The sequence below is a fragment of the Cervus elaphus genome, chromosome 4, assembly GCF_910594005.1.
Source record: "Cervus elaphus chromosome 4, mCerEla1.1, whole genome shotgun sequence".
Classification (NCBI taxonomy): Eukaryota; Metazoa; Chordata; class Mammalia; order Artiodactyla; family Cervidae; genus Cervus; species Cervus elaphus.
Window position 1 is genome coordinate 47,171,831 of NC_057818.1, and position 13,878 is coordinate 47,185,708.

Genomic DNA, 13,878 nt, shown 5'->3' on the forward strand with positions numbered 1-13,878 from the left:
GCCTGAGTAGATTTATGACACAGAAAGAGTCCTCTGTTACATGGTGATTTGTGAAGGAAGAGACCAATGCTTAGGCAGAATTACACATTAGATACCTTAGATTTTCTTCAAAGACATGAATGGGGAAATGGCAAGGAAGGAGAAGGTTTGATTTCAGTAACAGTCTTCAGTAAAAACAGTCTTCTGTTTTGGAGGCCTTTAAGAATATTATCTGGAGAAGGCAATGACAACCCACTCCAGTACTCTTGTCTGGAAAATCCAATGGACAGAGGAGCCTGGTAGGCTGCAGTCCATGGGATTGCTAAGAGTCAGACACAACTGAGCAACTTCACTTTCACTTTTCACTTTCATGATTGGAGAAGGAAATGGGAACCCACTCCAGTATTCTTGCCTGGAGAATCCCAGGGACAGGGGAGCCTGGTGGTCTGCCGTCTATGGGGTCGCACAGACTGAAGCGACTTAGCAGCAGTAACAGCAGCAGCAAGAATATTATCATCCCCTGGAGAAGGAAATGGCAACCCACTCCAGTATTCTTGCCTGGAGAATCCCATGAACAGAGGAGCCTGGCAGGCTACAAAGAGCTGGACACAACTTAGTGACTAAACCACCACCAAGAATATTATTGGGGATATGTACAGAGACATCTCTTTGAAGGGCAGACATTTTTTCCCAATGGTTTAGGAGATTTATATGATACTGTCACTCCAAATCTTTGTTGTGATGAGACAAAGAACCGAGGAGCTTACACTCGCCTGACAGTACCAACCAGTTCTTGTATAAGATTTGCCATCAATTTTTTCTTTTTTGAGTCACATAATTGTGTAAACTGAGAGTCAGTACTATATAATGGTCTGAGTCTTGAACAGAGGTCAGCAAACCATGACCCTGTCAGCAAAATGCAGCTTGTAGCCTGTGTTTTTGTATGGCCTGTGAACTAAGACTGGTTTTTAACATTTCTCTGTCACTGAAAGCATATCAAAAGGACAATATTTCATGACATGAAAATTACATAAAATTCAGATTTCATTGTTCATAAATAAAGTTTAGAATTTTGTGAAAACATTTTGTGGAAATTTGTTTTCTCTCTTGTTATATTAGCATCTAAATAATATCCTTGATTTTGTCTTTTGGCTCACAAAGTCTAACATATTTACTATCTGATTCTGAGAGGGTAACAGGCAGGAAGGCCAAGGGTCTCCAAACAGAGAAAATAGGTTGAAAGTGGCAGACATTTTTTATCCCTCTTTTAAGCAGCAGGAGGAAACAAACTAGTGATACATATATTTTTCCTTTCTCTATACAAATTTAAAAAGAGGTTTCTCTTAAAATACTGTGTTGCCATAGTGACACCTGGTTCCACCTGAAGTGAACTTTATTCAAATCTTGAGTTAACCAATGCACTTTTCTTATGGAAATGTTTGCTTAAGCTATGTTAATATACTATGCATTTACCCCAGACTCTTCTTCAAGTCAGTTCCGCCTAATGGCTCAGAACTGACTTGATAAACCAGTATGTTATACTTAGCCATTGTTCCCCTAATCTATGTAAACGACACTATTTGTATGGTAATCTGCCTTTCTACAAGATTCAAGTCAATCGTTTTATGGCCCTTCTCTGAGTTTTAAGACATTCCTTTCTTTCATTAAGAGACCACTAGTAATTATATAACATCCAGCTAAAGACTAGCAGGGGGTTATTCTTTCTGCCCACTTCTGATACCTATGTCGGAAGCTTTCTCTGTCTCCTTTAACTTTAATAAAGCTTTATTACACAAAAGCTCTGAGCTATCAAGCCTTGTTTCTGGCCCTGGATTGAATTCTCCTCTGGAGGCCAAGAATCCTGGCGTCTTTTCGTGGTTCAGCAACAACCTTTCAGTTCTTTACAGAAAAATTTACTAACCTTTAATTCCAGAGTCCACATCCCACATGGTGCTAGTGGTAAGGAACCTGCCTGCCAATGCAGGAGACCTAAGAAGTGTGGGTTTGGTCCCTGGGTTCGGGAAAATCCCCTGGAGAAGGGCATGGCAACCCACTCCAGTATTCATACCTGGAGAATCTGATAGACAGAGGAGCCTGGAGGGCTACAGTATATGGGGTCACAAAGTCAAGACACAACTGAATGCCTTGCAGGCACACATGCCACATCCTGTACACCTTGTGTCCTCAGAATCTTTCTGGTCATTTAGGGCTTCCCTGTTGGCTCAGCTGGTAATGAATCTGCCTGCAATGCAGGAGACCCTGTTATAGCCACGATTTCCGGGAAACAAACTCACTCAGAAGGACAATGCAGATAGTGGAGTGCAGCTTATTACACTGGCGGGCCCAAGGCAGAGTCTCCTCTTAGCCAAGGACCCCAACCAGCATTTATGAAAACCTTTTATACCCCAAGTGTACGTGTCCGAACCCACCACCCCAAATTCCTTGAGACTTACAAAGGAAGGGTAAATACAATCACAATAACCCCATCATTCACATGTTATGTGATCAAACAGTTAATAATCAATAAGCCCGCGGTTACATTCCAACCAATTAATAACCGATAAGCCTGTGGTTATGTTCTGATAGATACTGTCCGGAGTCAGGGGTGATTAGTGTATGTTTTTTCTTAGGCGATGAGTAACCTGGATACAATCTTCAAGGTTCCCCTGTCCGGAGGGGGTCTTATCCTTCCATTGTCATTCCCATAGGCACTAAGCAGAGAGTTCAGAGTCCATTGGAGAGGCAGCCGAGCGCAATCAGCATGGACAGGCCTGAGATAGAATACTGGCCCTATGAATTCCTTCTTCAAGCCCAGTTCGATTCCTGGGTTGGGAAGATCTGCTAGAGAAGGGATAGCCTACTAGTTGCAGGAAGGAGGACCCCTTCCAGGGCCCAAAACCGGGCTCTTGTCTAACACTCAGAAATGAATTGTGCAAGGAGACACATGTGCTGACAAAGCAAGAGATTTTATTGGGAAAGGGCACCTGGGTGGACAGCAGGAGGGTAAGGGAACCCAGGAGAACAGCTATGCCAGGTGGGATTGGTTTCCAGGTTGTCTTTAGCCAATCATTCTGACTCAGAGTCCTTCCTGGTGGTGTATGTCTTGTTCAGCCAAGATGGATACCAGTGAGAAGGATTCTGGAGGTGGTTGGACATGTGGTGTCTCCTTTTGACCTTTCCTGAACTCTTCCGGTTGGTGGTGGCTTATTAGTTCCGTGTTCCTTACCAGGACCTCCTGTTGTAAAATAACTCATGCAAATGGTTACTATGATGCCTGGCCAGGGTGGGTGGTTTCAGTCAGTGTGCTTCCCCTAACAACTCCCCCCTGAGAGACTTCATACTCAAGATACTTTTTGGGAATTGGGGTGGAGGTCTCTTTCTTTCGTGCATGGGCATAGGCCTGCCTTGCAGAGCAAAAGTCTCTACCAGATCTAAGTCAAAGTATTTTTTGTCTGAAACCAGCATTCATCCTTATAATAACAGCAATTTAGTTTGAAACTTTTGACTCTTCTCAGAGACAAAATAGACAGGGGCCAAACAGGAGACCTAACAGGATGGTCATCACTGGTCCCCAGAAACAGGAGGCAACATTTGGGGTGAGGGCTGCAGGGTTTGTGACTTTTTTTTTGATTGGTTGGTGGTGAGGCAACAGAGCTGTGTTTCAGGAATCTTGTGTTTAGTCTGAAGTTATCATCCTCCACCTGGGTGGCGGCTCCAGTTTCATAGAACTCAAAGACATTGTTATGCATATTTCTTTGAGTAGGAACCTGGACCCTGTCTGGTGGCTATACCACCATTTGATTGTTTCTCCTCTCTTTCTGTATCCCCTCCCTTCCCTGATAAGCAATTGTTTGAATCCACCCTTTAGAACTCAGGGAAGGTCAAGGAGGTTGAATGAAGCCTATATCTTACAGATAAGAAATGGAGAACACAGACCAGATCTGTACTCCAGAGCCTCACAGAGTTTTGCTCAATTTTAATTTAGGGAACTAGGCAACAATTGGGCTTCCCTGGTGGCTCAGAGGGTAAAGCATCTGCCTACAATGCAGGAGACCCAGGTTCGATCCCTGGGTCAGGAAGACCCCCTGGAGAAGGCAATGGCAACCCACTCCAGTACTCTTGCCTGGAAAATCCCATGGACTGAGAAGCCCGGTAGGCTACAGTCCATGGGGTCGCAAAGAGTCAGACATGACTGAGCTTCACTAGGCAACTATGACTGTGATAACTTCCTGTCAAAATGAGGCATAGGACTGTCTCAGCTTGGAGAATAGACACTGAATTGGAGGTATTTCTGAGTTCCAAGTTCTAGATCTGAGTCTTGTATGATTAAAATCTCAATTTAAAAAAAAAAAAAACTCAATTTCTTGGTCTGCCATTTTGGTGTAACAGACCCAATTAGAAGCGGTTGGAGGAATGATAACTGGAATTTTAATAGACAAAATAAATCTCATTTCTTTTTAGAAGAATAGGCCTGAACCCCAGTCTGGACCTGGCACTTCGGGGAGACTTATAGCCAGGTAGCCAGTTGTCTAGTTTTATAGAAAGTAAGGTTGCAGTCACTAGCTTCTAGCAGACATTGTTTTGAGAATGGTGGCATTCAAGCCTGACACGACTCAGAAAACTCAAGTGTTTAGCAATACAAGGTCTAATCTGAAAGTATACCCATAGCATCACCTAGTTATTTTCCAGGATGTCTGAACCATAGCTACCCTATTTTGACTTTTAATTGTAAAATTTTTCTCAATAGCCAAAGCAGATTTCACTGTTAATGACGTCAGTGTTTTTCTAGGTATGAGAAGATGTAAGAATTGAGACTCATAAAATCTTCTCTTGAAAAGACCTAACTATCTGAAGGCCTGTTCTGCCAGTTTTTTCCAGAGCACAGAGTCCCTCATTCCTGAGTTTCACCCTGAACTCCTTTCAGGGGAGTTGAAGGTCAGCAATTGCAGTGTCAATGATTTAATCTTTGTGGATGTAGATGGCAAGTGTCAGTTTTCAGTTGGCAGTTTTTGAGTTTTTGCTCATAAACTTGACCATGATTCTGAGGGGGGCATTTCATGACCATTTTATCCCATGGTGCTGAGAATGTCCATTCTCAGGTTTTGCAAAGATTTTGTTGACAGGTCACTCAATGTGTTGTTACTGGACTAGTCCATAAAACAGTATCCAAAATTTTCTAGACCACCTGTCTTACTAGCCTCTTGGTCCAGGAAAACATTCCCTCTTGTCTCTTTCCATATCTAGAGTTACACTGTTACCATCATTGATCTCATATGGAACTATGTATTATTTTATCAGAGGCCTCAGTCACACATTTGGCCGTGTAAGAAACAGCAATTTTGGGGGTGCTCTTTTGCCCCCTTCTGATGCCTATGTCAGAAGCTTTCTCTATCTCCTTTATACTTTAATAAAACTTTATTACACAAAAGCTCTGAGCGATCCAGCCTCGTCTCTGGCCCCGGATTGAATTCATCTCCTCCGGAGGCCAAGAATCCCGCGTCTCATCGTTCAGCAACAAACCTTTCATCTTGGGGGCTCGTCCGGGATACTTCAGGAAAAGATGGGCCTGACAATCTATGTGAGCCTACTTCTGCTGACTCCAGAAATCCTGAGTCTGCCATTTGATCCTCAAGATAATGCCTTCCTGTCCTGGGCTCACTCCTATGCTGCATTCCACAATCGGTCTAACTGCTGGGTCTGGGGAGCACTCCCCTCTTCATCAGTGGAAGGCGTCCAATGGTGGACATCTCCACTTCAAGGAAAGGACTTTCTCCAAGTCTGCAAATGCCTTCAACAATCGCATGTGATGCCTCTTCTTAAACTGATGACATCTAACAACCTTAAGATGGACTGATGTAACTATGGACATAATGTGACTTTTCATTTTGATTTTAACTTGGTTTAATGACTATTTTGCCTTACATCTGTAACTGTATAATGGGGTTTTCTAACGTCTAAAAGCTTTTAATTTACAAATAGTTGTCCGAGCTCCTATGAGTGCCACAGCCTCCTCCAACTATTACTTGGAGCCCCTGGATCAGACATCCTCACTATGAGGATTAGGAGAATATGTTGCCTCACCAATTTAGGGACAACGCCCCTTGTCAGCTCAGAAGCAGTTATGGAATGAGAACGACGCCCCTTTTCCCTAGGCAACATAATTCTCCTAAAAGAAAAGGGGGGAATGAGAGAGTCATTTCCTAGGCAGGTTGATAAGAAGTCTAGGGGTCCCCAAGGAGAGAGAGGTCTGGGATATTCAAGGAGGAAGAAAGGACAAACTTTTTTACTTTTTTTTCCTCTACATTCCTTAGGATTATATAACAATAATGTATCCTGCCTGAGGACAGTCTTTGGATTAAACCCTCTGGCTAATTCTGTTATCTTAAAATGTAAATTATGGGAGTAGGTCTGGTCTTTACAAGGATGTATCCTGCCTGAGGACAATCTTTGGATTAAACCTTCTAGCCAACTCTGTTATCTTAAAATGTAAATTATGGGAGTGGGTCTGGTGAGGTCTTTACAACCTCCAGACATTCTTTGGATTCATTGGAGAGTATATAACTCCATTGCTAACACTAGCAAAGGGGGTACTCTTTTGCCCCCCTTCTGATGCCTATGTCAGAAGCTTTCTCTATCTCCTTTATACTTTAATAAAACTTTATTACACACACACACACAAAAGAAACATCAATTTTGTAAAACAGGAGCAATACATATAACATAGCAGTATTAGTAAAGTCACAAGTAAGACTTAAGTTAAGAGCTTTCATTAGATGTAGCCCAGTATATCCCAGGTCATTTGACTTGGTCTACTCTGTAGAATCTTTATCTTGCAGGGAAATTATATATTGGCATCATCTATAAGGCATATAAGCCCAGTTTTTTAGTGTTACTAGACTGATTATCTTTAGTATGATTTAATTGTTTTCAACACAGAGGAGACTTTAAATGTAAATTACCATAGCCTGGTGTTATCTGTATAAATCCGTCTCATAATTGTGGGAGATTTTTCCCTCCTTTGTTGAAACTTTGTTGCTCTGATTGAGTTTGAGTAATAGAAGAAAGCTCAAATTTATGGCCAGAGTCAGAGCAGGCATTATTAATTTGCCTGGTGAGGGGATCCCATCTAGTAATATCAATAGTGTCTTGAATATGACTAATTTTTTTTTTTTAAGTAAATTTTTTCAGGGCCAACCAGTTAGACCCTTGTAGTAGAGAAATTCACCAAGGTAACCCAGAACTAGACACAGGTAATTGGCCACAAACGCAACAATTGGATTGATTTCTAAACCTAGTATAGGATCAGGCCTATGATAGAAAAGCATTTGATTTATATGTAAAGGTCTAAGAAGTCAAGAAAACATTATAAATGATCATATGAATCAGGTCCAGCGTCTTGGGCAAGCTGTCTACCTCTGATGTCATCATCTTTTCATCTTGGTGTAGTGTAGTTTTTCCTCTGTTTGAGCATCATTTTAAGGTGAAATCAAGTCAGCTGTCTTCTGTATAGACCAATCCAATCCAGTATAGGGGCCTTTGGAAGTGGGAATTAATCTAAGAGTTAATTTCCCTTCAGTTTCATTGTGCATGAGCTAGTTGAGTACCTGATAAAAAAGCCTTTCCATCCAGGTCGGAGAAAATCCCTTAAGTTATGTCTTTTCCCAGTCCTGGTTGCAGGTCATGAGGTTTCTGATCTTCATCCAAAGACAGATTACTGAGATAAGCTTTAGAAACAAACTTAGGGTGTTCTTTAATAATTTAATTAAATTTTACATTAATACCACATAACAGCAAAGAACTATCTAAGAAATGAGTACTACTAGATGCAGACCTCCATTAACAAACTGGGATTCAACATTTATTGAAACATCTTTTTTTCCCTAAAATTACCCTCATTTTTATCAAATATAACCAAATTAAGGCTAGTTTGTTTGTAAAATAGGTCTGTTGCCACTAAGTTTGGCCTGATGATTTATATAACCATAATTGATCACAGATTTTTTATTTTGCTGAAACATTTATAGAGTCTCTGAACTCTATAGACTGAACTTTTAAAATAAAACAGGGCTGGGAAAATCACACCAAAGGCTTATCACAGATTTTGCCTAACAAATCTAGGTGAATTTTTTCCTTTTTAAGGTCTCAAAAATTCCTTGAGATTTTTGTACCTGTTAGTGAGATAACCTTTTTAACGTATTTGATAAATTTATTGGAAACCTAAGAGTTTCCAATTTCTGGAGGAGTCAGATAAAGAGAAAATATAATTGTTTTGTTTATAATGTATAATTTTACCAAATTATTGTCATAATTAGTTTGAGAGTAAGGTTTTCTCTACCCCCAGAAAACATAAGATTTAAACCAGTAATTTTTCAGATAGAAACCATAAAAGTTATAAGCATATTTGCTGGTTCAATCAGTCTTTTTATTAACTTCTGTGAAGTCATCACATTTTCCATTAGAATACTAGGACATATCAGAATGTTAAGAATTCCATATAATTTTCAGGATATGTGTATTAGTAATTTTGCCATATAACATGAGCAGATTTATTACTCATTTGATGTAATCTTTTTCATGTAATTTAACCAATCAAATAAACACAGTTAGTTTAATATCTCTCTTTGGGATGTTTCAGGGGCTCTCTGAAGCACCCCAAAGTTAGCTAGAGGTCAAAGGAACTTTAAAATAATTTGATTTAGGAAGTTTTGTCAAAAAAATCAATTAAAAGGGTTTAGAACATTTGGTCAGATTTAGTCAATGTTGATGGGTGTGTCATTTAGCTTGTTGATATGTCACAATGGGTATATATATTGAGGCTCAAAGTCTAGTGAAAGTCAACTCCACCATCTTGGACTTAGTTGGCTCTAATCAGTTTTCCTATGGCTATGTCATTCCTAACAAAATCCATTTATCTAACTAATTGTAATCCAATTTTAGAAAATCCTGATCATGTATAACTGTTTTTAATATTTATTCTCTCTCTCTTTTTTTTTTTTTACTGAAAACACACTTTCTACTTTTTTTTAGCAACCAAGAACTTTTATATTAGCATTTTATAGATTGGCAAGCATAAATACCAGTGATAATTTCTAAAACCCTTGCTTTCTTAAAACATTTTAGGATGGCACCAAACATTTATTTATAGTCTCAAATCTCTTTAGTTTTTCTGTAAAAGGAAATCAGTGTTTAGTAGTAAATGTTTCAAAATCTTATTTTATTTGGAAATGACCTATTTAATAGACTTCCAACACTTAGTTTAGCACAACCCTTAGAAATTCAAGTCACCCCAATCTGGAGAGACTATTTTAGACAGATATTTTTAAAGCATACTTATTCTTAATAGAGCTTATCTAAAAGCTCATATCTCATTTACATTTTTTAGAAGTATTTTTACTCAAGGTAATTTTCTTTTTGACAAACTTGTAACAGATATGATAATATTTAACTTATATTAAACCTAGGTACAATGAAAATACTTTACTAAATGTTAATCATTTTAAGACATGTCTATATTAGAGAGGTCAACAAAAAAAATTAATATGTTATTTAATACTGAATATTTACCAGTTCACATGAACCTTGGAATATATTGTTTAACTTAGAATTATTTGATTTGTAAGCAGTTAACTTTTTTTAAGATAATTAAATAGGGTTCATTTACAAGTTAATCTCAAAATATTATCTAGAGACAAAGACATACCAAGACATATTTAGACAGATACAACACAAGATCTAGCTTCATTTTTTTCCTAGCTTCATTTTTTAAGCTTAGTCATGAATTACATATTACAATATAAAATTTACTAGTTTATAAAAAACTGTTGGAGTAAATAAATTTTTTAAAGTTTTTTTCCCATTTTTCTTCAGTGTCAGGAGTTAGAGATGGTCTAGATAAGTGTTCCTGAGAGCACTGGTCTCAAGGCACAGGGAAAGAAAATCAAGTTCTAACAAAATGGCGGCAGGTCTAAACCAAATGGTAGCCAGACAAAGCAAAATGACCATCAAAAATCACAACACAGAACACAGAGTTAAAACACACATATAGATCTGGCAGTCTTCATCAGACACTCCCTTAAATACAAGAATACAGTCTCTCAGAAAACCTCCTATAGAACATAGAACTTCAGATCCAAGTACTAACAGAGTAAATGAAAATATCTCAGGTCTTCAAATATTTCAAAGGGAGGAAAGGAAGCCAGAGGTTGAAAGAAGGGAGGTTGAAAGAAGGGGGAGGAGGCGGGAGAGGGGGGGCAAAGGGGGTGGTCTTACAGAAGTCTCCTGCCACCTGCAGATACCCAGGTGTTATGGAAATTTACCCTGGACCTCCAGAGAAGGGAGGACTGGAACTCAGCCCTATCAGAAACCAGATCAGAACAGAACCAGAATTCGAGTTCTCTGCCAAGAGAAGGTGATCAGTCTCCAATCCTCAGCTCAGGCTGAGGCCCTTCAACCAGATTTTTGCGTCCAGGACCAGGGGATTAGAAAAAAGGGGAAGGATAGGAAGGGTTAAGGAGAGGAAAGAGAGAGGGAAGGGGAGAGAGGTCAATAAAGTCTCTTGTTCCTTAACAGTTGGGGCACTCTGGCCAGTTGTCCACATCAGGAGGAGACCAGGGACAAAAGGGTCCCAGTTGCGGCTGCTGGGTCTGGTCCATTGGCAGGCAAGCTGGCCCCTGAGTACCCTGAGTGGTCAGGATGTCAGTCACAGCAAGGAAGAATCCCACCAGAGTCTTCATCTGTTGCAGGAAGGAGGACCCCTTTCAGGGCCCGAAACCCGGGCTCTTGTCTAACACTCAGAAATGAATTGTCCGAGGAGACATATGTGCTGACAAAGCAAGAGATTTTATTGGGAAAGGGCACCTGGGTGGACAGCAGGAGGGTAAGGGAACCCAGGAGAACAGCTATGCCAGGTGGGATTGGTTTCCAGGTTGTCTTTAGCCAATCATTCTGACTCAGAGTCCTTCCTGGTGGTGTATGTCTTGTTCAGCCAAGATGGATACCAGTGAGAAGGATTCTGGAGGTGGTTGGACATGTGGTGTCTCCTTTTGACCTTTCCTGAACTCTTCCGGTTGGTGGTGGCATATTAGTTCCGTGTTCCTTACCAGGACCTCCTGTCGTAAAACAACTCATGCAAATGGTTACTATGATGCCTGGCCAGGGTGGGTGGTTTCAGTCAGTGTGCTTACCCTAATATACCCATTCCAGTATTCTTGGGCTCCCCTGGTGGCTCAGCTGGTAAAGAATTGGCCCACAATGCGGGAGACCTGGGCTCAATCCCTGGGTTGGGAAAATCCCCTGGAGAAGGGAAAGGCTACCCACTCCAGTATTCTGGCCTGGAGAATTCCAAGGACTATATAGTCCATGGGGTCACAAAGAGCCGAACATGACTGAGTGACTTGACTTCTTCCTTCCTTTATTAATCTAGAGTATCTGGATTAAAATCTAGGTCTTGTAATGACATTATATTTATGCATTCACTTTTTAAAATCTTGAGTGTTTTGAATGTTTTCATACTTTTTCCAAGTTTTGAGACATAGTTGAACATAATTTTAACTAACAGTTTTTTTTTATAACCTTGCATTTAATGACTAGTAGTCATGAATGGATATTCTATATTTTAAACCAATCAGTTGTTGTTAAAGCTGAATCTTACCTGGGTAATTCCTTCTACTTGCTATGCAGCTCGCATGTCTTGCCCAAATTTTCCTTCCTTCCAGAACCTTCTGGGAACATGTATCCGTGTCCTTTCACATGCAGACATGTTCAGGAATGTGGCTTTGGCTTCTTTTGGGTGGAAATGCATCTGCTCAGATGTATTTATTAATATTCAGGGGAATAATGTAGGAACTGGATAGTTTACATTATTATCTGGGTGCCACTGAGTAAAAATATCTATGTACCTCCCTATTCAAAAGCTACTTGATTTTAATTTAAATCTTTTTTTTCTGACATCTTTGTGGGGTTCACCCATGTTATGCACGTAGCAGGTACCTATTTTTTTTTTTTTTTTTTTGCTTTATTTTCCATTATAGGATGTTGCACAGATTACTTTTCTCTCCTTCTGATGTTGGAAATTTGAGTTATTTCGAATTTTTCTTTAAGAGATACTACTGCTATGAACATTACTGTATTGTATGCTTATGTTTTGTCAACATAAGCTTTCTTTTTTGCTGTGGGAAAATGTCCTGGGAAAGAATTGCTGGGTTATGTAATAAATCTATGTTTAGTTTTGTAGACACTATGTTTAGTTTTGTTTAGTTTTGTTTTGTATGCTTATGTTTTGTCAACATAAGCTTTCTTTTTTGCTGTGGGAAAATGTCCTGGGAAAGAATTGCTGGGTTATGTAATAAATCTATGTTTAGTTTTGTAGACACTGTTTAGTTTTGAACACACTGTAGTGTGTTATGCTCTCACACCCACTGCCTGAGAGTTTGTTTTTTCTTTTTTTGCATGAGAGTTCTAATTGTAATAAGTTAAGCATAATATTGTAATCTTTATGATAACCACTAAGAGAATAATGTATAACAGTATAAATTAATGGAGAAACTATTTGTGTAATACAACAGGAGGTAAGAATGGTAGAATAAAAATATAAAGAAATAGGGACTTTCCTGGTGGTCCAGTGGTTAAGAATCCACCTCAAAATGTGGGGGACATGGGTTTGATCCCTGGTCGGGGAACTAAGATCCCATATGCTGCAGGGAACTAAGCCAGGGTGCCACAACTACTGAACCCATGTGCTGCCACTAAGACCCAAAATAAAAAAAAATTTTTTTAAAGGGGGGGGCTTCTCTGCTGGTCCAGTGGCTAAGACTCCATGCTTCCAAAGCAGGGGTCCCACGTTCCTACCCTGGTCAGGGAACATCCCACAACTAAGAGTTCACATGCTGCAGCTGTAGATCCCATGTACCTCAACAAAGACTCAGTGTAGCCAAACAAATAAATATTTTTTAAAAAGACAGACGGGACACATAAAAGCAAATGTTGGTATACCCAACATTATTAGTAATTAAATGTAATGGAAGTAGATTAAACATTCCAATAAAAAGAAAATTGTTATCAGCCTGGATGAAAAGTACAAAATCAACTGTATGTTTATAGCAGCTGATATATATTAAGTATAATGATACAGAAAACTTGAAATATGAAAGAGGTAAAAAAAAATATATGAAAGAGGTAAAATATAAAGACTAACTTGTGGAAAGCTGGTGTCTCTATATTAAGATCAGACCAAAAAAACAAAAAAAACTTACAAGAAATAACTGTTTTATAGTGTTTTATAAATGATATTAAAGTCATTTATATGGGGGGATGTTTTATAATGATAAAAGTTTAAACCTAAAAAGAAGATACACTAGTCATGAATTTGTACCTAGTAACAGCCTCAGGATATATTAATATAAACCAAAGATTAACAAAGGATGACTCCACAAATGCACTCATTGTTCATAACACTGTACAGGAGACAGTGATCAAAACCATGCCAAAGAAAAAGAAATGGAAGAAGGCAAAATGGGGGACTTTCTCAGTAATCCAGTGTCTAAGACTCCATGCTTCCAGTGTTGGGGACCCAGGTTTGATCCCTGGTCAGGGAACTTAGATTCCGTATTCCACAACTGAAAGATCCTGTGTGCTGCCACGAAAACCTGGCACACCAAATTAATTAATTAATTAAAAACAAGAAGGAAAAAAACCTGGTTGTCTGAGGAGGCCTTACAAATAGCTGAGGAAAGAAAAGAAGCAAAAGGGTAAGGGAGAAAGGGAAGGATATACCCAACTGTATGCAGAGTTCTAGAGAATAGCAAGGAGAAATCAGAAGGCCTTCTTAAATGAACAGTGCAAAGAAACAGAGGAAAACAGTTGAATGGGAAAGATTAGAGATCTCTTCAAGAAAATTGGAGA

At 39.3% G+C, this 13,878-nt stretch overlaps 2 protein-coding genes and 1 non-coding gene across 5 annotated transcripts in view; 2 read left to right on the forward strand and 1 right to left on the reverse strand.

The window, feature by feature from the left end:
* ZNF382 (zinc finger protein 382) overlaps positions 1-13,878 on the reverse strand; it is a 72,285-nt gene that overhangs the window by 56,043 nt on the left and 2,364 nt on the right. The gene's annotated exons all lie outside the window — the stretch shown is intronic.
* Positions 1-13,878, forward strand: part of LOC122687479 (zinc finger protein 260) — a 59,757-nt gene that overhangs the window by 1,767 nt on the left and 44,112 nt on the right. The window lies entirely within an intron of this gene.
* Positions 3,987-4,059, forward strand: TRNAC-ACA. Its single transcript has one exon. It is a non-coding gene; the product is annotated as a tRNA-Cys (tRNA).